Source organism: Osmia bicornis, chromosome 3 (assembly GCF_907164935.1).
Source record: "Osmia bicornis bicornis chromosome 3, iOsmBic2.1, whole genome shotgun sequence".
NCBI lineage: Eukaryota > Metazoa > Arthropoda > Insecta > Hymenoptera > Megachilidae > Osmia > Osmia bicornis.
This window is the reverse complement of record NC_060218.1, coordinates 8,304,488-8,329,632: the sequence shown is the minus strand read 5'-3', so window position 1 is coordinate 8,329,632 and position 25,145 is coordinate 8,304,488. Positions and strand designations below refer to the sequence as shown.

The following is a 25,145-nucleotide window of genomic DNA, read 5'->3' as shown; positions in this document are numbered from 1 at the left end:
ATACACTAGTGGAATTAATTCTGGACATTTAAATTTTTACTTAAATTTCGCATTTATTCAAATTATTTAATATACAGTAAAACCTCGATACGTTGTCACTTAAGGGACCGAGAAATTTTGACGACTTAAGCGGAGTAAAAACCATGCAAATTTTTAAATGACGAGGAAAGGAAAATGACGACTTATCCGGGTGACGAATTATAGAGGGTTTATTGTATAATCATTTATATTTTATATTCTAATCATTGTTTTATAATTTTAGAGCGTCGCTTATATAAAAAAATCAGTAGAAAGACCATTTAAGCCATACTTTTAATATACAATAAAAATTACAATTTCAACACATCAAAGGTGATAGAAAAAAATTAATATTTCGTTGAATATCCTTTCACCCTGTGATTGGCTATTTCACATCAGGCGCAAAAACAAAAATAACAACACAGTTTAGATTTTTTTAAATAAAAATTTTCAAACATTCACAAACCAAATCATGTGAAAATATTAAGTATAAACATTATAGATTACAATAAAAATATTACGGTATCAATTTAGCATAGCAGAATGTACATTTTCTGCACAAATGTGAAATAAGGAATATTTTTATTTAGTGTCCAGAATTAATTCCATCAGTGTATCTTTGTTTACAAATGTCTATTGTATTGAATCGATTAAACAATAATTTTATTAATTAATTAGTGTGCAAAGTATTCGAAGAAGGATTGAATGTCGAGATTGAAAGAAATTGTATAGGAGCATATTCATTTAGAAATGAAAAGAATAAGAAAAATCATATCTGTTCGTATGAATCATCGATTAAGCCCCCATAGAACAAAGGAACTGTCGAGGGTGTTTCGATCCGGTTGTTGGCACGCTGACGATCGTTATCCGTCGTATCGTCGGAAAAACGCACAATTACATTTGATTAAGTCTATCTATAGTCCGGCAATAGTCAGTCTATTTGCAACAGCTGACGAAACTCGCTTCCGTGTTGCATCAGGCATACGATAACGGGCTTCGTTGTTTACCGATCGTCGATAATTGTGCCGTGTTTCTCTCGTCTCATCGATCTTCGCCCCCGTTTCTCGCTTTTACAAAGTCGAGAATCTCTCTTGTCAAAACACACCGATACCCTCGATTACAAAAGCCGAGAACGCTTCCTCCTCTCAAATGTTGACGAAATCCTAGCAATTTCGAATTTGTGTTTCATTCTTAAACGGAATTAGAATCTTGGAGTTAACAGAAAATTATAGAAAATTACACAGTTCCACTTTTCTTTTCTTTTCATTTCTTTTCTGACAAAAGAATTCGGTTCTAATTTGTAAATAATTTACTGGGGTGCGTTTAATTTTGTTTACAAACCAACCACGATATCCATTCGAACGCGGATACACGGGGTCTAAAGCGTCCTTTTATGCGTTCCATGAACAGCGTCACACAACGCAATCTCGAGTCCGTACAAAGGCAGGGCGGAAACGAAGGGTGTTCGTTTATTCGCCACGACCGGTCGATTTATTTTCCCTCTATCAACCGCCATGAATCGCAAGTTACCGGAGAAATCGCATTTCCATGGGGGACACTGTTTCTATGGTGAACAAAAGGGAAGTAGATAGAATCGTTTAAATTTTCCCGCGAATCGAACGAGCATCCAGTATCGTTGGTAATAAAGAACGACGTCGACGTAACGATCGTCTGCCAGTTTATTTTTTATTCTCTTTTTCCAAAGATATCGCCAGGTTTTGTTAGCTACACGCAAAAGTAATAGCTGTCTCGTTTATATTGCCGCTACTATTTCCCGCGACAATTGTTTCCATGCATTGTTCTGCCATTAATGGGATAAAGGATTCGTTGTTGCTCGCGTGTTACCAACTGGAAGTCTATTCATTTTTTAACTTGCACCAGTGGGCCAGAAATTTTATATTAAAAATTTTATAATGGCAAAGAACTGCGAAATATATTAAAATAACTTTTCTTAGTGGTGGTCACTAGTAACCACCATGGCCCAAATGGAAAGACAAGCGCTGGTCCCATGGGACCACCGTGGCAGCGAAAGGGTTAATAGTTTCGATGCCATTTAATAAGCCTTTGATCGTTATCGAGCTAGAATAATTAAACGTGTCAGAATGATTTTAAATCTTTTATTTTAAATTAAAAAGATTTTTTATGATTGTACAGATGGTCATAAAATGATTTCCACTTAATCTACATATGAAAAAGGGAAACACGTGCGTAGTCTGAAATCAGACAGTTTCTCTTCGTCGAGATCGTAAAAGTTTATACCTCTAACTATGAAACGATCCTTTCTTTCATCGCTGTTAGGTCTAGGTATTATTACTCGCAATTTCAGCGAAGACCCTCCCCACAAAGAGTGTCCCTCGAATACAGGGTCACTTTTTATTATTCCGTCGACACATGGCTCGCAATCGGTTTTACACCCTTCCGCAGTCACGAATGACTTTATGGCGACGAACGGAGAAAAACATCCCCCGTTTCTATAGTATCGATTGATTCGCATTGAAGAAATTTGTTCGACTGTGTTTCGTGTCTGGCGTCCATTACCTTTTTTTTCTTTTCTCCTTTTCGTTTACGTTGTACCTTATTTACGACTACGACTGCTTCCAAACTCTATCCACTAATAGATAGCGGGCCCTAGTACCCTTTTCTCTAGGACGATCGATCAGGAGTTACGATCGTAGGAAAATGAGCGGGAACGTGTGTGATACATTGTTTGACACAGTTTTATATCTCGATCGTAAAACTTCCGACTGTGAATCGTATCGGGAAGAACAGCATCGGTTATGAGGGAAGAAGTCGCGTTGACGATCTATAAGGCGTTTCAGAACATGGAAGGGAATAAAAAGGTTCTTTTCAACGTGTATCATATTTACTATCAGTGAATATTAATTTAGTTTTAATTAAGTTATTAGATTGTAATATAATTTTGAAGCGTATGAATTTCGTTTTAACATTCTTCGCGCCCTATGTTCAACGCTGATACCAGCTACACATATTATGAAACGTTCTGTATATCTGAAATTTTCTGCTCGGACCACTAACTTTCTCGCCGCCGTCGCACTTTTTCTCTTGATTCCTCCGGCAAACTCGGATCTTAATTTACTGCCGCATAAAAGTCGCTCGCCACGTTTAAGGGTGCAATTTTCAACGACACCGACGACAATGGAACCGCGTCGTGTCCGTAGGGAGGCTGCTACCGTTCTGATCACATTGTGATACGATGTAATTTGATAAATTTATGCGAACGTAAAAATGGTCGTGGGAATATTTTTAACGTTTCTTCGTTCTGCTTTTCTTTTTCCTTCTTGAAGGGTAGACTTTGATCGCGAGGACACGGTGGCAATGATGGAAAACAGGGTGTCTTTACGGTATTAAATAAAACGCGAGATAGAGCGTGGAATAAATAAGATAAGAGTATAATGTTATCGTTTTGAGTGTTGACCGAAAGTTTCGAAACTTCTTGATAACAATACCAGTGGAGACAGAGGGTGTGTTGTGTATAGTCGTTTTAAGGGTTGACAGAGAGGACGAAATCGGTTGAACAGATTTTTGATTATTTACTGGCTCACGAGACCGTTCGAACAGTAAGTTTATTCATGGCAAAAATTAAGGTAAAGAAAAGTTGAAAATAACAAAACAGAAGGTTTGTTATAAGTATCGAGTTGTTTCATAGAATGAAATCGTGAATCTTCCAATTTTTATTAATTATAATTATTATTTTCAACTTTAATTATATGGTACTATATTCTTATATGACACATGACGCATTTTAAAGAGATTTATCATTTTTTATGTAACAAACGATAGAAAACAAGTGTGATCGCCAAGTTGGCATTGCACCACTCAAGCATATAAATAGGAACAATATTCTTAAAGTTCGCGCAAACATCGTGTGATTTATATCCACTTTAGCTGTGAACATATTGTAAACCAATGTACACTAATTCGATTCGTACATTGTTTTTCATCTACCAAATGGTGTTTTCAAATGAACAGTACTCGTCTATTGACAAATATCTTTCTGTTGTTTAAAAAAAAAGGAAGATAATTTTGTAATAACACACTGTTTATATGGTATTTTAACGCGTTTCTTGTTAACGAGAGAAATTAGGTAGGAAGATAATAGTGACCATGACCACTAATTGGATCTATCGAGTTTAATATGGAGGTGCTATAATTGGAGCAAAAATAAACGAAGGAAATGGTAACCTTCGCATAGTATGCAATCTTTTCGCGACGAGGAAAAAAGGAATCGCCTCGATGAAAATACCAACGGAGGAATGAAATTAACACGTTAAGTACCGCAGTGAAAATCATCATTTTTAATGTACGACACACTGTGTAATTATAGTTAATTAGATTACGATCGCTTTCCAATTGAAACTTTCTATTTGATACTTTAAGATATTGATACATCAATGCTGCTTAGAATTATTTTTAATTTCTATTAGTTTGAAAGAGAAATAATTTAGGTATTTAAAAGTGAAATAACATTGTGATTCAATAACATACATTGTACGTGTATGTAAGAGTGAAAGCAGTCACGGTGCGATTACCGAAAGATTCGTTTATGATATCCGGACGAAATCGTAGCGCAAAATTTTCAGAGCCAATAGGAAAATGTTGCGACAACGGTATTTGTTCGCTTGTGATATCGTTGTTTACGAAATTTTTCGGCCGTTTACGTCGTTCACGATACACGAGACTGAAAAGCGTTGCAGATTATTTTTCGTCTACGTCGTGGCTATATCAAAGTGGGCCTGTTGTTTGTTTTTTTATTCCTTTCTCGACAATTCGAGCATCGAATTACAGATGAACAATTTACGTCATCGATACTTGGCCGGTTACCAAACATCGTAACACGCGACACGACTAACTTAATCATTTCACGATAATCGAAGGGGTAAATAAACGTCTCGCCTTTTTCGAATAAAAAAGCAACAAATAATTTCGAGGGTCGACGACGAAAATGCATGATAAGTTAAGAAATCTTGTTATTCAAAATCCTGCTAAATCTTCCAATGAAAGATTACCAACACGCGGCTGATTCGTCGATAATCCTACGTGAATCTTATCGAGGAGATTTGGTTTTCTTTTTTTGTAACCTCGTTGGATTATGAAACGATATTCTTGGTTTTTTTTTTCTTTTTTCGAATGATCGAATCATTTGGTCGAGTTCCAATTGTAAATATGACCTTGTCTAAGTAAATACGTAGGTGACTTTGTTGATTTTGATAATGGATTAACTTCTTGCGAATCTGCAAACTGGAAATTCACTATGGATAAACCGCAGAAGTTTTTATTGGAACCAGTGGAAATGGAAAACTAGAGAATTCCTATACCAATATTAATATTGCAAAATTGTAGGCCATTAAGGGTACCACTTCACTCTCTATTTTCTACAGATCCTCCCAGAATGATATTCTATTTCTTTCAACACTGTTGAAAATTTCGCAGCCCATCTCCCAGAAAATAGTCTTCTGTCTCGTTGAAAGAGTAAGGAAATCAGTATTCGAAGCAGATGTTACACAGATGCGTAAACTATGTATGTTCACGAAGAAACCTCGACTCCTGGACAGCTCAGGGTTCACGATCTCGTTCCCGTTTGTGACTCGACGTTATCAGGTGTCGCTGGTTATGCCGCGAAAGTGCAGCAATTAGACGGCTCAGGTAATATTCGTAAACAGATTATGGTAGATCGTGGCGCGATTTTAAGCCGGGTGTCCACTTGTATCAATCGCCCGTATCGTATCACTGTTGCGTATCATTTTGAAGAGATACGCATTGCATCACTGCGAATCACCGCATGCTACGGCTCGGACAATTTTTCTTAGTTTCTTGGTAGAAACGGTTCGGCAATAGGGCCATTTCAGGCGAGGAGTTCCAGTTTGCTGCGTGCTGTTTCTTTATCGTAGGAGTCCGTCCCTTAGTACTGTAGATCTTTTATTACATCTGCAACCTACGTCCATGGTCATTTGGGCGTATTTGGGCCAAACCTGCGAAGAGGTATTCTATTTTTTCTTACATTGTACTTTTGGTTTTTTTATTTCTTCACTTATTTGTGTCCCACAATACACTTTCCGATCGATAAACTTTAATCAAGGTGAGAGTTTCCGCCTTAGTAAAATACATGGATACATATCTGTCTGTAGTCGAAACGACAACTAATCTTGTTCCGTATTGATGAGAAATATGTCACTTCCTAATCGTGGTGGTGATACTCGGCTTTATGCACTCTTGCGTTGCATCTCGGATCGTTATGCAAGAAGGCTATTTTCAGTGGTGGCCTTCAGCGGTGGCGAAAAATCATTCGTTAACTGTCGATTGTGTTTATCCGCATTACGATTGAGCAGTTTCCGAAGTCGACGCTAAGATGATAGAATCCAGATGTTGTTTGTCTCTGAGTTGCCTTCGATGATCGCGCGATTTCAACGCTTCGCCTTGCAATTTATTTTTGAACGGCCGTGATCCTTCAGGTTGCTGTAATTCCCTGACGATTTAAAACTTTTAGCATATTTTAAATACATTGGGTAAAAGAGTCCATTAAGAGTAAATGGTATACAATTTCCATGCAATTAGCATAATTAATGAATCAGATGTCGTAAAGAAATGAAGAAAATTCGTGGAAAAGATTTTTGAAAGGGGATCGCGTTAACTGGAGATCAGAGTATCGGTCATTCGGCTGATATCGCTTATTGTTTCTCCACAAATAAGTCATTTTCGCCTTCTATTATTGATTATCCGTTGTCAATAGAGCGACTGATAACGCGGTCGTCTGTTCACCGGCGCGATAATGCTCGATGTTTTCGTAAAACAAAACGGACGACCGACTCACGCGTCGCGGATGACACGGATATCTATGCTTTATCAGCCGAGTGTATTGTTATTGCAAAATTCTGTCTCGTGGACTGCTCGATCGTTCCGATGATTATCATTTATACGATCCTGTATCGTTTTTCTTGGCCAATCGACAATTGTAAAAAGTTTCACCTTTGCGTAGCGGTTTCAGATACTAAACAGAACTTTCTCCTACATCTGGTTTATTTCGTTATAAACACTCGTGACATCGCCAAAACGGACAGTTTAGCACGTGGGCCTCAAGAGCCCTTTGTACAATAAAACTTTTCCCTTCACCCTCGAGAACTATTGTATCGGCTTAAACACGGATCCCAGTCAGAGAAAATCCAGACCTCTGAGTGAAAATCCAGAACCGAGTAATAATAAACGTTATTACACGACCAGGAGTATTCGAGCTATCATTTTCTCGAGTTCGCGACAGTGGGTAATGAACTACCCAATAAAGCTCGAATATTTCAATTTCGAAGCTGGAATATTTGAAATTCCAAATTTTCGACTTACGGTCGCACAAAGGGTTCGCAGCTTCGTCTGTCAAACGCGTTGGTATAATCGTTAAAAGTGCTCTTCGCAAAGTGTTTGAGCGGCAACCTTTCTGCCAGACCGTTACGAGCTTTCCATCCATTGTATCCGTTTTCCCTTTTAACCTTTTCCGTCGAAATTACTGTTGTTGCTTGTAGCAACAGCTGTATCGCGCGAGAACGCGTTAGGTTTCGGAGCATATTCGGTCCCGAATATGGAGCAACGTTTTGCGTCACGGTATTGTTAGAGAAGCAGAGGAACGTTTAACAAGCCGGCTGGTATCGCTTTGAAACGCGTGCCACACTCGTCTGTCTGCGTGTATGTGTCATTAGAAAAAATCTTTGTACCGCAGCTGTTTGGCATGATAAAATGCAGCACGCTCGCGACCCGAGTAAGTGCTTGTCACTGTTTAAAGCCGGATCGATTCTACGACAAACAATAGCAATCGTATCTCGCGGCTTCCACTTTGTTTTAACAAGGACGATAGACGTCTGAAGCGATTACACGATTACGGTTATCATCCTTATTTGCATACATCGAAGTTTAGACGATGATTTAATCCACAGCCACTGGCAACGCTCGGAAAATGCACACGTGCTGCTTCTTTGTAAACACTGATGAGTGGGACATTTTGTACATGCTGCTAAGAGAGTAAGAAAATTAATGAAAATCCATGAAACTGAAAATTGCTATCCGTATGTAGATTGATTTTCAAGACGAGGAGTGCTGTTAACTGGGACTTGTCAAGACCCGTCAAAGACCGTAAAGTCTATGTAGACACAGGGACCAGAAAACACACAAAACGTTAGCTGATAGTGAAATGTGGCCTTCGTCCATGACGAATGTTCGATGTGTTTCCCGTTCCGTTCGTTTGGACACATGTTTCCTTCATAGAACACCGCACGCGTTCAAACATTCTCTTCCTTTCTCTTGTTCACCCGCGACAGGACTGTTGGTTTCGTCGTTTCTACTCGTGTAACGCAGCAACTGCTACTTTTATTTGTACCTGATACCCTAGTGAAAATTGCCATCTGTAGCACAGTACATATATTAAAATTAGAATTATTGAAAATACGGTTCTTTTATTTTACACTATTGGTATTTCAGTCGCTGATGAGGCTACCCTTCTGTTATGGACCAGTGTTCCGATCGACTCGAAAATGGTGTCAATCGATAGATCTCGGGTAGCGCAGTTGTACGCACTAGGTTTTATTGTGCGGAAATCACCTGTTAATTAAATAAAGTCAATTAAAGATAATAATGGCCCATAAGGAAGTCTATCCCTGATGATGCGTGACATCGTTCATAAAAATTTCATTAAAAAAAAACTAATTTCCTTTAAGAAATTAGAAGATTTTAAGAGCATTTTAGAAATATTATTTAAATTTGTTTTTTAAATGATTTTAGGAAAAAAAATTCACTTGGAGGCGCCGGGCATCGATCCCGGTACCTCTCGCATGCTAAGCGAGCGCTCTACCATCTGAGCTACGCCCCCTGATAGTACTTTAGTGGAATTCCGCGAAACTTCCGGCTCGTATCCACTGATAGTACGTTCCAATTTCTTCCAATCAATTTTTACCAGATCCCATAATTGACAGCCGGTTAATTACGAACCGGTTGCTTACGCGATTGCTTGTAATAATCGAACTATTGTCCTTCCGTGAAATTCGTTTATCGTCGATCATTACTATGCGAGTTAGTCATTGTTGAATCATCGTCTCTATGTCAGATCGTTGCACTTAACGACTCACCGCGTTAACCACGATTTTGCAATCGTACAAACCACAAGTTTGCCTGAAATGTTAGAAAGGGAACACTGTCGAAATGTCGCTGGAGCAGAAAAGAAATTTTTCGTACTCCTTTCCAGAGGATAATTCGTGTATCGTTAATCCGGAGGTCCATACACTTTGTTGCAATATAAATCTTTTCTTAATTAAGAAAGAATTTGCTCAAAAGAACCCTATATTTTCTTTCAACGACCTAAACCCAATTTTTTTCATAGTTCTTGCAAGATCAAAAGAAAATAGCGAGAGCCTCCCTTCTCAAATAAGAAAAGCCTACATTACACCCGTGTGTTCAAGGATGCGTCACTGCAATGGCATAAAGATGATCCAATGGTACCACGTGTGTAGAACAATGTTACTCGCGCCATAAAAGCGTTTGCACGGCAAGATAACAAACTGGCTAAGAAAAATATCAGGAAGTTGGCGGGTTGAGTCATAGCTCGAACAAAGGTACCTTCGATCGGTCGAAATGTGTACTTAAGTCGCTACAAGTGTATATACCTTCGATTCGTGTATAGAGCGGCTTAGTGTTTCTATGTGGACAGGATATCTTCGTTCTTTTGTACGCGTCTCGGTTCGTACATAGATAAATTCTTTTGTAAGTAACATTTTTCTTTCTCTTGGATTAATTTGTATAATTATGGATCCATGTCGCGGTTCACTCGACTTCTGCCATTCGAGGGTTAAAATTCCTCAAATTTTCAAGATTTGTTGGGGTACGATTAAAATTTGAAACGTAGGCAAAAATGTATCGTTACGTTTATTGGAATCAAGTACAAAACTCGTTGGATCGTAATGAATAATTAGAGAAACGTCATTCGATCGGCTGTTTTCCAGCGGTTTTTATATCTTCGATGGACGTCTCTTATCGAGGAATTCCTCGTCGAGAGCCACGAACGTTGCAATCGCTCGGTTTCTCGACGTTCAGTGATCCCACTGACCGAAAGACCGTTCGAGTAATCGAGTTCGACCCAGTGTCGGGGATGATAGATAGAGAGTACAAGTCGGGAACGAGTAGGGGCCATTTTCACGACTCTAGCGCCTCCGAAGTGCATCCTCGTTCCTGCTCGTCGAGCATTTCCTACGATTTCCCTCTTCGGTCAGACGATTAGTTCTCTCTTTTCCGTTATAACGGCATAATGCGTGCAACTGGCTAACAGCTGGTGGCACGGTAGAAAGGACAAAGAGAGGAAAAATAGTACTATCCATGATAGAGAAAGATAAACGATCGCGTGATGCAGCTAAGAAAACGGATGGAAAAGCGGATAAAACAAGAACGAAACGAGTTGCACTCTGTAATGTAAAGTAGGAAGTCGTATAGCGAACTGGAAAAAATAAAAAATCTCGCACTGACATCACTTTTAAGTGTCACGTGAAAACGCACCCTTAGAGTTAGGGAAAGGTGTGGAAACGTATATGCAGTTACGAACGAATGGAATAAGAGAAAGTCGGGGAAAAGAGAGAAGGCGTGATGGTGTGCAAGATGGAGGGAGGAGGATGGAGAAAGGTTACTAAGAGAGATGGAGGGATGGAAAAAGAGAAAAACGAACTGGCGGGGTAGGGAAGGGACAGAGTTCAGGGTGAAAGAGAAACAGAGAGAAAAGAGAAATAGAAAGAGAGAAGATATTTCCGAGCGACGGGGCCTATAATATCGCATGGCAGTGCCGTAACGAGAGGCGCTTTCCCGAGCGTTGACCTCTTCGCGCTTCCAATACTAACCTCGGCCAAACGCTCGCTACCGGGAATACGAAATAATAGAAACTTTGGTTTGCTCTCCTCCAAAGGGAGGCCCTGTACACATACACAGAGAAATATTGGCCTTCGTGGAAACCGATTAACTAGGATCTCGAAACCGCGGTTGCGCTCCAAAGGTGTTTCGCTATATCGAGCTTCGACGGCTGTTTCCGGGCGCAGCCTGTCTTTTTCCTTTTAATCGCCTTCTTCTGGGAACTCGACACTGTCATTTTATCCTGTCTACTAGGAAACTTTAATATAAATGCGATCGTTGAGTCTCCCTGTGAATTTTCCTTGTGGCAAGTGTAATGACCCTAGAAGAGCATCCAGCCGAATAAGGGTTAATCACCGTCCATCCTGTTCCGTGTCAGTTATATTTCTGGATGATAAGAAATATTCCTATTTAGTCAGGATTTTCATACCTCGAGAACTCCTCCGGCACGTTTCTACTGACGTTTCGTGCCCGCGACAAAGACTCGTCGGTATTTTGCGGAAATAAAAAAAGGGGGAGAGCCCTTCTTTCGCTTCCTTCCAAGTCTTTATTTCGCGTTGTCCTTGGAAGACAAAGGGACCTTAAAGGCTTTGAATGGCTCTTCATCTTCTCTCCCCTCGTCGCGAGACCGGGCTCCGACGGGCTCTCATTGATCCTCAAAACAGTTGCGACTTCGCGACGAACGTCCGGTACGATGAACATTCGCGAATCATAGCATTCTTGCACGTATATCTATCGCGATAATGATGCTCCCCTTCTCTCGAGGAAACAGGCATTTTCATTAATGCCGATAAACCGTCTTTGGAGATTATATGCTTTTCGATTATGTAAGAGAAGAGAAGCGAAGTGTGCCGGTTGTTAAGCGTTAACAAAGTATCAGGTAATAATAACGACGGTGTATACGTATGTATTTCGAACGAGATAATAATCGTAGCATTTTCACGTCGAGACGAGGTTGATTGTAAAAACAACTAACCGAGGCCCGTGGATATTTACCGGCTGAATGAAATAAGTAAAACTAATATTAATATTAATAATATTAATTTGCGAGTGACGCGGATTCGCGTCATCGGCGTATCGCGATCACAGCTGACGCGGATCCGTGGGATCCACAGCGAAAGCGTGCGCGCTGATCGAGGCCGCAATGATTCATAGCGTTTCCAAGCCGCGATTTCGACTTTTCCTCAGCTGTTTTCCAAGCGTGAAAAGTCAAAAGGAAGCACCTCGAGCCGGGTACTTTTATCGTGGAAACCGCATAACACGTTACAGCTTGCATCGTACCGATGATCAGATGGGATCGATATTTTTAGCACAGTTCGTACTCCTGTTGCTAAGGCATCAGCTGATCAAGCCGGCTGCCTGCGTACGCCAGGCACGTATCTATAATTCCCTTAGTTCCAGTCACCCGGATTCTATTTTATCTTTTCTTTTTCTCGTCCTTTCTTGAACGAATAAATTCCGCGTCATACTATTCACGAAACGTACCAATGAATCATGAATTATCCGACGGTAAAAGCGTGCCTTTTTTTTCGCAAATCTTATCGAAGTTTCGTTTTGACATCAATTGCGAAGCTCGCTGTTGCTACGGCACTGCTCGACCAATGGCAGCGCCGCTGAACCGGCGTATCCCTTCCCCGGTACTCGGTCACCCCCACCACGCATGCTCGACCAGATGATCGTGGTTGGGCTTAACTATCGAGGCATCAGTTATCGTCAGTTAGCAACCGGCTCTCTTTCCGTACACATCGTTCACCGTAGGCAGTCCCTTCTGCACGTAATGTCCAGTGTAACCTGATTCTTGTGCTCTTCTCCCAAATTGTGTGTCGGTGTTGTGAACGATCGGTAGTCAGAGATATATATTTTTTTTTTCTTTTCTTTTCTTTCATTTATTTTGTTTATCTCTTTTTTTCTTTTCAATTTCTTTGTTACCGTACCGATAGTCTTTCGTTAAAAAAAACAATCGTACGAAAAGATAATCGAGCCTGTCGCCATACCCAACGACCGGGTACGAGCAATACGTCTGTGATATTATTATGACTGGTCATTTCTCGCCGGTGTTCCACGAGTGTGATAACTCACGGACGTCCTATCCCAAAGGAAAACCCACCGCTAGAACTCGTCGGTGAAGATATTTTTTTTTTTTTTTTTATAATTCGCGTGGAATCGCACTTACAACCCTGTCGTTGTAACCTGTGTCATAATTACTCATTTTTTTCTACGAGATCGGTTGAGAAAGAGACCGAAGAACGAACTTTACTTCACTTTTCTATATACTTGTATTATACATATTATACACGCGTATCTACCGAAGTCTTTCGTGTAATATTATATTACGCATACCGTAACGTACCGTACGTCTATATACCAGTGTATTTATTAAACAAAAAATCGTTCAAAATTCCTGTGGCTAACGTGACCGAGTCATACCCGAGGGCGGATACGATCGCGAATTGTGGTGGTGCCGCCAGCATGGGTCAAATTGGAAATGACGTGAGTTTTTTTACCTGCACAAATTTTCTTTTTTCTTTTCAATTCTATACTTTCGTTCTTGTCCCCGGTGGCGAACCGGCCCGGTTGTCGCTTTCGACGAATGCGCTCGTCGTTGCACGCCGGTTTTTCTTCCTTGTTTTTTTTTTTTCTTTTCTTTTCTGTCCCTTGTTTTTCGGCCTGGCAAAAACGGAGCAGAGAGGATCGACCGGATTTTCGGCCTGTTCCACGCGTATCTCGTAATTACTCTTATTGCAGCTACCTGCACTAACATTGTATCGGTGTACGTGTTTCACGTTCGCACACGCACGCGACCGGCGCATTCGGAAAGTCACCGAGACCTTACGACTCACCGAGCAGAAATAGAGTACAATACGAAGCTAGAGTGAGAAAATAAGGCCGGTAGAAAGAGTCGGAAGAAGTTGCGTGAACATCATCGCGACCTCGCTCCGAACCGGCCGAATGTATTCCGTACGCATATATATCTGAATTAAATACCGATTTTTAAAACGCCTCTCCGTTGCGTGTCGCGTCCGAACATGTTTTTAATATTCCGCTTCGTATCTTTTGTACCGCTACGATGCGTTGTCGGGGTCTTTTTATATTCGTTTCGTTGACATAAACGTGTTTCTCATTAACGCATTGCCGATGGATCAAAGAGATTTCTCATTTCCTTACTTTCATAATAATTCTTGGCTTTATTTTGATATCTAAGAACGTTATCAGTTAAGTCGGTAGTGTGTTAATACACATAAAAATTGCATCAAGATTTTATTTATAATTCGCGGAAACGTTCAGACGATTCCGCTCGATTGTAACAGAAGCTACCATTGGTCAGTTTATCTCGCGCTTCGAGTGATATATCGAGCGCGAAATTTGAATTGATTGATTGCGAGCCGTCCCGTTACACCCTTTCAATAACGAACACAAGGTTGGTTGTTTAATTAGCATGCATAATCAAACGAAAAGAATGCGATCTGTTCTTTGTCATTCAAATTGAACTTGTACCAACTCGTTTTCGATTTACAATCTATTTTCTAATTGTCGCCAAAATGCATGTACGATTTTGGCAAATCGGTCGATCTATTTCGGTATTTAATCAGGAATCTCGGAAAGAGATTTCATAAGCGAACACAGCGGTGGTCTTGTTTGGGATTTGTTTACGGTTTTCTTTGCTTTGGCGGGGTAGCAGGTAAAATCCGGCCGGGGATGACTCGCAGGAGTATTCGTAAGTTGCATCAGACTCATACCCCTCCTTAACCGACTACGGCCCTGTGTCACTTTGCCAATTTTATTGACGCGTTTCATCATCCTGTACGTTCACCTAAAATCAGCGTTGCCCACCTGGTACGGTGGATGTCAATTTGTTGTCGCTCAACTTCCTTTCCTCTCACTAATAATGCGCTAATAATAGAAATTTATCAATTTTTCTAAGACAATGCCTGTATCGTTGCGTCTACAAAAATATGAAAATTGTACCATCTACCGGCTTGCCCACACAAGGGTCAGGCTGACGCAATTATTTGAAAGCTTTTCCTATCTTCTTTATTGTATCGTCGTTCAATATATTGTTCTGGACAAACTCTTTAGGCCACTCAATATAATTGAATTACATTATTATATTAATAATGTTAACCCTCTTTAAGCAAACTGAGTCGGTCTACGTCATTTTAGGCTTCCAAAAAATCTACAGATAGTTTTATCGATTCGTTATGCTACATGTCTCGGAGAATCCATCATACCGATAATTACTACCTCTTATATATTGTTCGTTTTATCATTGCTCTTCGCCGTGTTGCGATTTCCTTATCACAGTTACCTGAACAAACGAAGCCTTATTTTTCTGCGGTACGTAATTTTCAAATTTAGCACCGTTCCAATATCGGGAAGAAATATAACTTAACTCGTCAATTTCTACTTATTATTGTGAAATTCAGGCTGGATAGGAAAAACGAGAAACGAATAGACAAGGTAACCTGCTACAAACATCGTCTATTTTGCACAGCTGCTATATTTTTAATGAAATTATTTTTCATTATTATCTATCACCTTCTAAATACCAGAAAACAAGGCAAATTGTTGGAATTTCATTAAAGTAGCTTATATCTAACAGGTACCTCAAGGAACAATCATGGCTTAGTATTTTCTTAGTAAACAGAATGTACGAGTTATCTAACGAGCGTGGCAAGCAAGTTTGCAAAATAGTCACTTTGTTATTAATTTCTACAATTTATAATGGCCACGAGTAAGATAAGACGCGAGCAACACTTTGTTTGAATATCAAAGTTCACTTGTTGGAATAGATTTGATTCGCAGGTTTTATGTATTTACGGTGGGTTATCGAACATCGAACGTTTACCCGTGGCATTCCTCAACTGTCGCCAACCAGTGATAATCGAACGCTTTGTTTGATCGTCGAATGAAACTCGTGTCGTTTTTCCTAATTAAAAGTTTTCATTTCTAATAAAAAAAAGAAAGAATAAAAGTTTAATCCTGGTATAGATCATCGAAGTACCTTCGAAACAAGGTAATAACAATGATCCTTGCGGTTTCACTTCACTTTCAATTCACACTTGGCAGATCATTTCGTTTACACCAGAAGCAACAACAACAAACGGATGTAGCAATTGTAAAATCAAAATCAGCTTCCATTTTCTTACTCTTCGATTTGCATAACGCTGCGCTGTCGCGAATAGAAACATTATAAATGCAAAACTGCACTCGGCTTGCTCGCGAGGCTAAACTTGTCTCTCGCATAACGAGCGACCGTTCCATGTTTGTTTGCTCTGCGAAATTTTGTCGCATAATCAAGATAGCATAACGAAACACGCACGCATTTCCATCGTGACTGCCGACCGATTTACGGATCGTTGCTAATAGGGGGATGCGTTGTCAAACGACACGCGAATTTATGAATGAAACTGGTAAAGCGTTTGGAGTTTGCATGCAAATGGGTCGTGACAGGAGACGAGCAACGTTGCCGGTGCAATATTTCTTTCTATTTTCAGAATAATTTGCTCGAATACATTTTCGATTCTATTCCGTCTATCTACCCCTTCTTCTACGATTTTCCTACATTGGAAATATGATAATATCCAAGAAGTATCATATGTTTTCAAAAGCTTTCAAATTGGTAGCAAGTAAACATGTTGTGGATTTTAGGCGCACTAGACATATTAATTTACATTTGTAAACGCCTATAGCCAGCATTTACGTAAAAGGGTTATTCGGTAAAGTTTCCGCTGAACCGGGTTCAGATAAGTCCAGCTCCATCGAACGCTCTTTTTCTCTTTCTTTTTTCAGAGGTTCAAGCGGTATATACATATACAATAAAAGCCCCATGTGGGTACAGTGGCCCATTGGGACACGTTCTGCTCGAATCTTTCCTTTTTTACCCCACCGAGCCCAATCCGACCCAACCTTTTCTCTCCTGGTTCTCCTCGACCAGCTCCCTCGTGATTGTAAAATTGTTTTCCAAGCGGGAAACCGGTTCCAGAGATCTGGGTTCTGGTTTTCAATGTTGTTGAGCCCGGTCATAGGCCGCCTTCGCTTGTCGAAGACCTCGGGAAACGGGCCAGGCCCGTACGAGGCAACAGGTTTTCTTTTTATTTCTCCTATTTTTCTTTCTATTCTTATTTTTTTTTTTTTCTTACCTCCGTGGTCATCTACACGAAAGCATCTCCTCAATGAACGTCAGCATTGCTTTCGTTTTTTGTCTCGGACGATTTTCACAATTATCGGTCAAAGAACCGAGAAACATACACCCTGTTGTAAAAGTATTCGTCCATCGTTTAAAACAAAATACCTCGTTTAAAATTGGACCAAATGACTTGAGGTTTTTCGAGAAGCTATACGAATTAATTTACTAAGATATGTGACTTTGTCGTTTTAAAAAATTAAAATTTGCCGAAATCGGGAAAGAAATAGTAAAAGGTGATTTTTTAACTTTTTTATCTGAACCTGTAACGAAAATTTAATTAAATTTATTTAATTGAATTAAAATTTCATCGAGATCGGTCGATGCACTTAGAAAGCTACAAGTAATTAAAATTTCCGAAAATCGCGACTTTACAATACTATTTCTTTCCCGATTTCGGCGAATTTTAATTTTTTAAAACGACAAAGGCATCTTAATAAATTAATTCGTATAGCTTCTCAAAATACCTCAAGTCATTTAGTCCAATTTTAAATGAGGTATTCTGTTTTAAACGGTTATACTAGTACTGTATGTTCAAACGCGTTCGTCGCTGGAAACGGAAACAACACGATATTTTTACATTATTCAATAGAAAGCGTATTCGCGTATGATTTATTGTTCGACCCCGCTGATGGGATACAGGACCTGTTTTCTGGTTTCATGGCTAACCCTTTACCAGCAGTAGACTGAAATGGGGTTGCGTAACTGGTTGGATGAGGTCAGTCGTAGGCGTCAGTGAAAACGTACGTCAGAAAATAACTAATTTTCAAATTAGTATGTAATACGATAAGTATAAATAAAGTGGAGAATGTTGACGTAAAGATTTACGTATCAGAGTCACGAATACGCGATACCTACCGTCAGATTGTTAATTGAAAAAATAAAGATGAAAAATTTTTATAGACACTCGAAGTAAAATGATGGAAAATCTTTTTAAATTGGTAATTTTATTTGAACTGGAACCGTGTTAAGAGACTCGAGAACGGATTCGAGAAAAGAAAGATAAATCTCGCGTTAGTCGCGGGAAACTAACGAATCCCGTGTGTGTTTGACTATGAGACACGACTGGCAAACATGTTTACCGGTGGCGGATTACCCGAAAATTTTAACATTTACACAAGATTCGGTGCGACGATAAGCGAAAGCGGTTCTTCTGTTAGACTCGTGTGAATCCGTGTGTACAAACACCAGTTCCTCTTTTCGATTCGCACGATGACGATAACGCCGTCTCATTGAAAGAATTGTTTCAATTTAAAAACACTTCAAGTCTCGAACCAGAGAATTTTCTTGCGCTACATAATGAAACTCGAATGAAATGATTAGCTAGAATGTTTCAAGGATTAAACAGCCGCGATATCATTGTTGGATACTTTATATGCAAACTGTGATTAGTTTCTTTTTAAAACTGCTCGTGATAAATTCATGATCGTGTTTGTTAGGGGGGATATCTAAGACCTTGCTTGGCATTTTTCTATTTTCTTTCAATAAACAATCGTGTTTTATTGAAATCACTGCAGTTGGAATATGTCTTCCTGGATGGAGTAACATATAAGAAATTGTAGCTTTTGGAAACGCAGCATTTCTCTAGAATTATAATTTTTATTATTTTATGGTCTGTTTCAAAGTTTTTCTAACAAGTTTTTGAAAAGTAACTAATATCCAAAAGTACATTGGACCCGATTTCAGTAAACTCGCTTCTCTCTTATTATTAGTTCCAAGGTTAGTTGCAGATAAGATAAGGTCAATTAATTTCCCTTCTATAAAATAAAAAATATACAATGCAGTTAAATTTCGAATTTTTATAATAACAATAAATGAGAAACGAAACGGATGAACGTAATTTTGCTTTATCTCTTTTACAACAGTACACTCTATCGATCAATCAATTTATTATACCAGCAATATTTATTATTCCTGTTTATCAAAAATAAGAAAATTAGTAGCTAAGAAATAGCATATACACTTTTAAGTGCTTACAGATTTATTTAAATCCCGTCTCACTACCAGGAGTCGATTCTGAAGATGAATCACTCGAGTCAATTGATCGATCGATCGATCGAAGAATTTTCAACGATTGTTTTTCTTGACTCGCAAGATTAACGCTCACCTCGTTTATCGACTGGCTAATCGACTATTCAATGACGGCTTTACAATAAGTCCAGTGAAAAATATTTACCGTTTACTTTGAATAGTTTCGTAACGCGAAAAGAAAAAAACAAACAAACGGTGTATTGTTATCGAACGTTTGTTAATTTCGTCGAACGGCGAGAAAGAAACACGTAAATGGTTAACCTTTTGCAGTCCGAGAGTCCTCGTGTAACATTCAATTAACAAGTGTGACTTGTTTAGAAGCAATAATTTTGTATTTATAGAATCCAGCAATTGACTATTGCGGATGGATCACCAGTGACTAACTAAAAAACTAAAAGAGATAAGAACAATTAACCCTCTTTCGTATTCTCATCTTATTTTTCGACGCTTTTATTTAACTTGCCAGTCTCCGCTATACAGCAACTTGAACACGGGTTACAGTGTCTGGGATCTGTCATCTTCTCCAGGTATAATACTCGCTGTTAGTCTCATCTGTTCGCCCATCTTGTTTTAGAAAGTTCATTGTTTATGGTGTCTCTCTGGTGACCGGTTTTTTTTCCACGGTGGAGCCCTGTTGAGGCATCCGTAACGTTGTCCCCGATCACTGCAATTGGTTTAACTTTGGTGTTCACGGGGCTGCTCTTTCTTGAAAGCGTTCAAATCACAATTCTTGTTCACTTCGGAATGACTGGATGGATGGGATGGTTAGATGGCTGATGGGTAGCCATTTAGCTTCGAGGACATCAGGGAAAGAATACTCGTCAATAGTCACTCTACTGATGGTTGTAGTCATCTTTCGGAAGGTCACAGTCATTGTATCAGGGATCACAGTCATACCGTCATTGTTCTATAGAAAGGGATAACTTTCTGAATAGCCCCCTCAAAATTGAGAACTCCAGGTTCGGCATATAACTTAACTTGACTATAAGAAGGCGATCAAACTTGATTTTAGAGCTGGATGTCTTACCAGCTAGATGTTTGTACAATATTGGGACTATGTATGCGCTATTCGATACTGCGCATGCGCTATTTGATACTGCGCATGCGCTGTTTGATACTGCGCATGCGCTATTCGATACTGTGCATGCGCTGTTCGATACTGCGCATACACGGGACCTAATCTAACCTAATCTTACCACGATATCTCGAAAAGAGTAAGACATCCAGTTCTGAAACCAACTTTAATCGGTTTCTTGTAGTCAATTTAGATACCGAACCTGAGTTCTCAATTTTGGGGGGGCTGTTCGGAAACACAGCCATAGAAAGTGTCAAGTGTTTGACTTAGCTATTCGGATAGAAGCTACGAGACAAGATGACAGAAAAAGTGAAGAAGGATGTAGCTTAACGCGTACATTGCGTTTCATCGAACTTGTCGCAGCGTGTGACACTAACACATATTCACGTCGTTAGCGAGGGGCACGCGAAGGAGCGACTGCAGCCAATCGACTGTTGTCGTGAATATGTATTAGAGTCACACGCTGCGACAAGTTCGATGCAATTCAGTGGGAATTGATATACACATCGAAGGAGAACCAAGGGAAAACGAAACAACAAGAAGGAAGACACAATTGTTATCACATGGTGTAACAATCGATACGATGACGTCGAGGTTTAAGTAGACCAATCAGAACACGGACAGGCTTAGTTGTAACAACCTCGTCCGCTGATAAGAAAGGAGCATCGAACTCGCGAAAGCTCTCCTTTGTTCTCCAGGTCGTGTTCTCTTGTTTCTCTCTTTCTCTCTCCCTTTTTCTCTCTCTTTCTCTTCTTTCTGTTCTGTTCGCGCCTGGTGTTCCCATATTTTCAAAGCAAGTTTGTTTTCTCCCGTTTCACCTCGGCGCTGCTCGCCATTTTCTTTCTCTGTTGTTTCATCGATCACAACGCGTCTGGTGATCCCCGTTCAAAGCGATGTTATCGGATTTTACTCAACGCGACCTTGAGCTCTCGTTTCATCTCGATACCGTATCGATACGTCGACCGAGGGTAACCGCGGACTCGCGTGACTCGAACTGGATTTCTACAGCTTCCTGTTGATTTTTTCGTTTAACCGGATAGTATCTGTCGATGGCGACGGTTAAATTTGGAAAGTTAAGGTATCTTTACGTAATTCATAATTTTAAGTAGATTTCATTGAAATATCAGGGAAGATTTGAAAAATGTCTAAAATAACTGTGCCTTGGGAGAGCAAAGACTCGTCAGCCTTGTCCCAAGTTTAATAAATTAATTCGAGCTACACGTGCTAACTTTGCGTTGAGATCTTCCACGTTCCCTTCAGTCTGCCATCGGTTCGAGAGTTGTGTTCAGGTATCCCGGAATAATTTTAGCTTCCCGCCTGTTGGTATTATCCAATGTTTGATCGAATCTCCGAAATAACCAGCCGCGATACGATGGCCCAATTGTTTTGAATCGCGAACTATTTTTGCTCAGCTTTAAATTCGCGCGCGGGTGGAGTACGCGAGGCGGGAACACGAGGCGGCCTTCAGGTCCTATCGAAAACAAGATAAGCCAAGCAGTTGATTTCTTTCTCGCGGCCTTGTGCCTCCACCATTGTGTTCGAAATTCGCCTCTCTTTCTCTCTCTCTCTGTTCGATCCACGATTAACATCTCGATAGTTTAACAAACAAGAAAGCTGTTCAACGCGTTGATTGACAAAGTAAAATAAACAATATGTATAAAATTTTTAATCTAATCCTTCGGTTTTCTATTTCAAATTAGAGTTGAATATCAATGATATTTGAAATCTGTTCATTCTTATCTTAGATTTTAATAATTTGATTGAATTATATTTAGAGCATCGGTGATGACCTCTTAAATAGAAAATGTGCTAACTTGGATCATTTTCAAGTAGAAGAGAGCTATTATTCTCTGGCACGTGTGGTCTTTGCTCGTTAGCACCTTACAGTCTCTCCATCGAAAAGGTCATAGTTAACAAAATCCTTGGAAGTGAAAAAATTTTTATCAAATTTAATTTGCAATGCTCGTTGTTTTTGAAACGTAAATACTTTACTTCGACGCGCTAATGAAACAGTTAAAATTAACAATATCAATTCGAGGTCAGTTTTTTCAGTAACTGTAATATCCCGTTTCATATTTCCCTCTCTCTCGAGCGACGATTAAACTGGTGTTTCTCTGGTGACCACGTTAAATTCCCTGTATTTGAAAGCTTCGGAGTATCTCTGTCGGGGATTGCGTCACATTGTATCGGAAACGAAACCCGTTTCCTCGATTTTTCAATGAGAAGCACAGCGACCGATTCTCGATATGTTTGTGCGAATTCGTGACGCCTGGCGGTCACACGCGCGCCACACGCGCGCGATAAGGCCAGTGACACTCGAGCCGCATGCTCGAGGAGATGTTGTTTTAGGCCAGGCAAACAAGTGCCTCTCGGTCCGACAGAGTTAGGCCTGTACTCGCTTCGAATAAAGATAAGCGGCTTTAAAAGGATGCGAACTCTATAAACGCGCTTTCCCTCGTCTTTCCAGGGAGCAAAATTCTATTTTATATTTTTTATTCTTTGGTACTGGTGAAATTCGAAGGTGGCCAAACAAGTGCAAACAACGCGATACTAGTCGTATCCGAATGAACTTCTTCGAAATTTCATAGACGACCTGTTGCTGTCTTATTATTTCATTTTAATACCATTTTTTATTAAATCGGTAAGTGAACATTAATTTAGTTTACAATATTTACAAACTTAGATCGTAAATAAGGGAACAAAGAGCGGTCAGTTAGCGAAACAGGGAGAGTGCAACGTTAATCGTCGATCTTAATTAAGCCGTATCTCTGTAAACGATTACGATTAATGGAGGACGTGGGTAGCGCGACAACGATATTATTCTATCGTCCTCTTCCGCTTCTTACGAGCCTCCTGCTATCCTCGTTTATTTAGTCAGCAAGCCCAATTCTCCTTTATGTCCCACGTTGATAATTGACGCTTCACTTGCTGCGCTGCGACAAAGTTATTTTCTCTTCTCGAGCGTTTTCGCGGGTCAACGATCCTCGAATCCCCGCGCTCTACTCTAAACGTATTTCAACCACGTGGGCATTCAGCTATCGTAAGATTTTATATGTATACAAATCATAAATTTTTGAAAAGGTTCTTAAAATACGATTCAATTCTTCTGAACTCGTTTGCTTTTTAATGACGCTGAACAGAGAAACGATTAACCGTCATAACATTACGAAATGTACATAAATCTCGAAGAAACAGTCGAGAATAATTTACACCTTTGAATAATTTATTTTTTCTCGCTGGATTTACCTCGAGGATCAGCCGCGGGAAAGCCACACGTTCTCGCGTTTGTTGATAGAGAACGTCGAAACGATGCTCGGTTGGCTGTTTTATTAGACCTCTTTTAAAGAAGCACAGATGCTATTAAGATTCACGTTGAAAGAAACGCCACTGCTGGCTGACCACGCGCTACTTATGCGTAGGAGTGATATACACGGAATAATATGGTACAAGGTTCCTTGTAATCGACTTCTCGGGTGTATTACCCTGTTGGCTGGCTCGAATGTTGTTCGTTACTCATTCGCTCTCCTTGCTTTTTTCGCAACTGGAATCATTTTTTAATTACCCTATGAAAACACCTGTGTCTTTCAACACGATCGCTGGAAAAGGTACTTTTCGTAGAAAATTAGAAGAACGTTGAAACCGCGATCGTGGTTCTCTCAACACCTAATTTTTCTCTCGTTTCAAATTTCCTCCAACACGGTTCTACAATTTCCGTCGGAGAAGTTGGAAAAAGTTTGATTATAGATGTTCGTGATACTTACCCAAGAAAAAGTAAGAAAGTTGCTTACATCGTTTCGGAACAGAAGTTGCAAAAGAGTATCTCAACTCTTTACCCGAGAGTTTTTTAACGTACCGGTGTAAGGAAACTTGAAGAAGTTTTTCCTTATACGTTTCTGGAAGCTGGGCTGTTTAACTGTATATGTGCGCGAAAATGTTTCTTATTTTTCATTTTTCAATCATTTGGAAATAGATACACGCATGGAATATCGTTTAACAAATTAATTAGCACGGTTCGAATAATCGCGTAGCATTATAATTAGAATAATTAAGAAAATTAATGTGTTAACGTTATTAGGAAATTATTTGAACAACAGAAGAGTTATGGTTAAGAAGTTAGGAAGTGAAAAAGAAAAAAGTAAAGGCGCGTGGCGTTTGAAGAAAATTAGGTCAAGTTTTTCGATCCTCCCTCGTCACACGAGGAGAACTTAAATTCCCTTTGTTCGTATCGTTCACTGGTCGCAGCTTTACGAGCTTCTTTGTGCTCCCTTTTCAATCTCCGCTCCTACATCTGTTTCCAATGTCGCAATTTTCGTCTGTCCGTTCGCGTTTTTAAACCGCCCCGGAAACGTACGCTTCCATCTGCTATCGCCTCGTCATTCGACGTGTTCGATAATTAATCACACTTGGCGAAACATTTTCGACCGTTTTTGCTTCGTGATCACTTTTTCTCTGCATAGTTAGCTTTTATGATCTTTTATGAGACGTCTCTTCGTTGTAATTGGACACGAAGTTGAATAATACACTCGTAAGATGATATATAAGAAGCTTCTAAATGTGTGGGAAATATCATACAGTGTAACATTAGAAAAAAGTTATTTTAGGAAAAATGATATTTAACGCGTCTGCTGCTATATACGATCCCGGAATCGCTTATAAACACCATAATCCCCTTTTAACGTGCTCCTAATAAATCCGTTGGATCAGTGAGTCGCGACATTGATGTTAATTAAATTTTCGCTGTATAGCCAATTAAGCTTCCATTGGAGAAAGGCTCTCTATCCGTGTAGCTTTATCGCGAACAAGAAAATAAAAAAAGTAGTAAAGAAAAAACGTTTGCTTTACCGGTTGGTGGTTGCGAAAACACGATAAAACTGTTCGATATAATATAACGGGTTACGCGAGTTACTCTCGTAATCGTTGCCGCCTCGAAAATTGCTAGCGGAAGAAATGGAACGA

General features: G+C 39.7%; 1 protein-coding gene and 1 non-coding gene across 3 annotated transcripts in view; one reads left to right on the top strand and one right to left on the bottom strand.

Annotated features, from left to right (window-relative positions):
• LOC114876718 (sestrin-1) overlaps positions 1 to 25,145 on the top strand; it is a 117,238-nt gene that overhangs the window by 76,890 nt on the left and 15,203 nt on the right. The window lies entirely within an intron of this gene.
• On the bottom strand, positions 8,812 to 8,884 carry Trnaa-agc. Its single transcript has one exon. It is a non-coding gene; the product is annotated as a tRNA-Ala (tRNA).